This window comes from Ranitomeya variabilis, chromosome 1 (assembly GCF_051348905.1).
Source record: "Ranitomeya variabilis isolate aRanVar5 chromosome 1, aRanVar5.hap1, whole genome shotgun sequence".
Lineage (NCBI taxonomy): Eukaryota > Metazoa > Chordata > Amphibia > Anura > Dendrobatidae > Ranitomeya > Ranitomeya variabilis.
In genome coordinates, this window is record NC_135232.1 from 493,937,250 (window position 1) to 493,941,116 (window position 3,867).

At 44.9% G+C, this 3,867-nt stretch overlaps 1 long non-coding RNA gene across 1 annotated transcript; it reads right to left on the reverse strand.

Moving 5' to 3' along the window:
• Positions 1-449: 449 nt before the first annotated feature.
• Positions 450-3,661, reverse strand: LOC143793805 (uncharacterized). The gene is made up of 4 exons (XR_013220289.1): positions 3,477-3,661; positions 2,777-2,926; positions 2,598-2,706; positions 450-952 (listed from the first exon to the last, which is right to left on the reverse strand). It is a non-coding gene; the product is annotated as an uncharacterized LOC143793805 (long non-coding RNA).
• Positions 3,662-3,867: the final 206 nt, after the last annotated feature.

Here is a 3,867-nt window from a genome sequence, read left to right on the forward strand (position 1 = left end):
CCATAGAACACAATAGGCTTCGGAAACAGTCCGTTGTGAAAGCTCCCTCATGCTGTGGACTCAAATCTATTAATTTGGTGAGGAAAATCTGTAGATTGAGAAAAACACTTGTCCAAGTCCTAAATGAAGGCATTCTGCATAGGGAGCAAATTGATTGTAATGGCTCGGGTTGCTGCGACTCGTGGTTCTCGAGAAGTGGGGCTGGAATCACAAATCTAATGCAAATTTGTAGGTCTCCTGATATCCAATCTTCATAGTGTGGACCAGGAATCAGGGACTCAAGGGGCAGGGGGAACATGCTGCTGCTGCACTCTCCATGAATCCCGGCGGTGCTGGTCACATGATCAGCTTTGAAGAAGGAGATGGGGAGCGCCTTGACCTGGGGAGAGTGAAGCAGTGGCCAGGAGTAGAGGGTATGTACACGTGAATTTTCCATGAACTCATACTAGCGCTGCAAATTCACACAAAAAATTAAGGTGCAAAATGCGTGTCACAAATGTGACTGAGCCTTTAATTCCACTCCTGCATTTCTATTTTATTAGGTCGTGTAGGATGCCCATGACCTGCCCGGTCTGCTATAACACCGATACTTGTCAAACATCTCAAGCGACAATGCAGTAAGTTTGACACTGACAAGCAGAGAACAGCTACTTTGGCAACCGCAAGGTAGAACCTCATCAAGATTGCATCAAAGGGAGGGACCGTTTTCAAACTCCCATACAACACAATAGGCTTCAGAAAGAGTACCTTGTGAAAGCGCCCTCATGCTGTGGACTCAGAAATCTATTAACTTGGTGAGGAAATTCTGTGGATTTTGAGGAAAACACTTATCCAATGAAGAACATATCATAGGTAAACAAATGGATTATAAAACCTTCATATTTTTTTCTCATAAATAGTCCAAAACTGTATAACACTCTTTACATCCCTCATTCTTCCCAATTGAAGGAGGCTGGAGAGAAAAGACAAAAAAGGTGATTTGGAAATTTAAATTTATTTATTTATTTTTTCTTGCATAAGAAGTTCTCATGTACAGCAACTCCCTAATATATACCGATAGGAAAAATTATACGGGACTACTCAATAGATATTAAAGGGAACCTGTCACCCCCCCCCCCAGGCGTTTTTAACTAAAAGCCACCTTGTGCAGCAGTAATGCTGCATTCTGACAAGGTGGCTCTTTTAGTTATTGGTGCTCTAACTGCCGAAATAATCAGTTTTGTACTTTGTCCTACATACCTTTCTTCAGTCAAGGAAGCAGGCCTTTCCCCCCTGCTGCAGACACCACACAGCCGTCACTCACATCTTCTTAGCGCCGGGCGCCGTCTCCTCACTGCTGTTTTGAAATGAGCCGGCGCCTGCGCTCTTTTCTCCTGCCTTGGGCAGGTGCAGTGAGCGCTGCCCGTCTGTCCTCATATGCAGTCTAGCTGACTGCGCCTGCGCAGCCGCCCAGCCTGTGAATCCCAGCCCCGCAATGTGAATAAATCAGAAGACACTGGGATTCACAGGCAGGGCGGCCGCACAGGCGCAGTCAGCTAGACTGCATATGAGGACAGAGGACGGACAGCGCTCACTGCGCCTGCCCAAGGCAGGAGAAAAGAGCGCAGGTGCCGGCTGATTTCAAAACAGTGGTGAGGAGGCGGCGCCAAGAGGATTTGAGTGACAGCTGTGTGGCGTCTGCAGCAGGGGGGAAAGGCCTGCCTCCTTGACTGAAGAAAACGTATTTAGGACAAAGTACAAAACTGATTATTTCGGCAGTTACAGCACCCAGAACTAAAAGAGCCACCTTGTCAGAATGCAGCATTACTGCTGCACAAGGTGGCTCTTTTAGTTAAAAACTCCTGGGGGGGTGACAGGTTCCCTTTAAAGGGGTATTCTGTCCCTTTAACTTCATCCCTTATACATAGCATAATTAGATTTTCAGCGGGGGTCTGACTTAACACCCCCCTGCTGATTGTCAGAACGGGGGTCCAATGTGTACCCTTAGTAGCCACTGAATGCGTGAAGCACCATGCACATGCCCAACTGGCAGTCATTCATTTTGGTGAGAGCCACCAACAAGTGCTTATTGCTCTCACCAAAATAAATGGAGAGGCCAATACAAACCATGGACACACAAACCCTGTTATGATCATTGAATAGTTGGTTGCGGGGAGGGGGACAACACAGGTCCACCCTTCTGATGATCAATAGGGGATCCCAGCAGTCAGACTCCCACCCATCATCTAGTTATCCATTATTCTGTTTATAAGGAATAACTAACTAGCCAGAATACAATTTAAGAAACTGGTAATTTGCAAGAGAGACTGGGGTGCAAACTTTAAAGCTATATAGATAGGAGGTATGGTTCTACTCCATTACTCATCATAAAAGTTACACAACAGAAAGACGTGGTTCTTATGGAACATGACTTGTGACAGACGCTGATAACTAACAGGCATAGACTGCACAAGTCATGTTACAACAATGATGTGACTTTTGTGAGAATCTCAGTTTCATGTGTGACACCATAGAGATTGTTTAGATTCTGCACTTGTGACACCCGTGTAGCCCTACCACAAGTGAAAACTGACTTTGCATATGAACAGCATTCTTACCTTGGCAGTAACTTGCCGAATACTCCCCTGCATCCTCCACTGTTTGAGTTTTCTGATGCCACCTTTCTAACCAGGCTTTCTTCAAGTTCAGATAATTTTGGTAAGCTTCCTGCAGAAACTTGGGTTAGCTATATGGCAGACAAATGGAAAGGTGGATGGCTACATGGGCCTCGTGTTACCTGTCAGTAATGGTCATAACCCTCATCAGGTACTGGTTCAGTGTCCTCACTGCTATCATCGTTGGCCTTAGGTACAATATGCAAACCAGGGGCTGCAGCCTCCTTAGCATCAGGTCCCACCAGCTTACTCTCCCATCTGTTCCCAAAGACCTAAAAACCATGAATGATCGGTCAGGCTAGGGTACATGGCAACACTCATCACGTGGCAAGGCTGGTATGCTCTTGCAGACAAGGTTAGTCTGCAGCACTGTTCTGCAACCAGTGACACCATAACACACAACAGTCTAATAGTGGACAGAGGTTTGATTTGTTTGGATGCGGCACCTGTTGTATGCAACACCTATGCGCCTGGAGATGGAACAGCCCAAGTGCAGGTGTGATAGGTGCAGCACGATAGAAATTGCACACAAGTCGCAGATCAATTGTATGCAGAATGTGCTACACGGCACCTGTGTGTAGCCCCAGAATAATGGACCTTTGACACAAAGTTTGAAACTGCAGCCCATGTTATCCTATAGAATTTTGAAAATACCTGTGCAGATGCAGTTTGCAAAGCCACATAGGATAAAATGGGATGTGGGCCTCAAACTACTGGGTGTGAATTGCTCCTTAGGGAAAGTGCACATTTCAGACTGTGCAGAATAGGAATGACTCTTACTATAACGCCCTGGTATAAAATAATAGAAACATTTGTACTTACAATGTCTGAGGAGCACTTTTAAACCGCCTCATATATTCCTTCTGCTCTGCCCATTGCAAAGAGACAAGTCCAAATGTGTTCAACCCATCCCTGCTTCATTTATTGGCTGATAGACAGGTGTTCATCATTTAAAACCCCACCACTTTAAAAAAAAATAAAAATAAATAAATCTTACCCCTCTGTCAGGCACACCTGTGAAATACCTGAATAATATCTAATATTGTCTATTTCTTCTTTATTCATATTCACACAGATTAGGATGTTATTTCCACAAACTTAACATTATTTATTCATAAAACAAGCTAAACTCACGCGTCCTGTACAAACTATGTTCTTTGTGCAAAAGGACCTGTGGGACCTCATCGAACCACCCCTGATCTGGTCACATGAT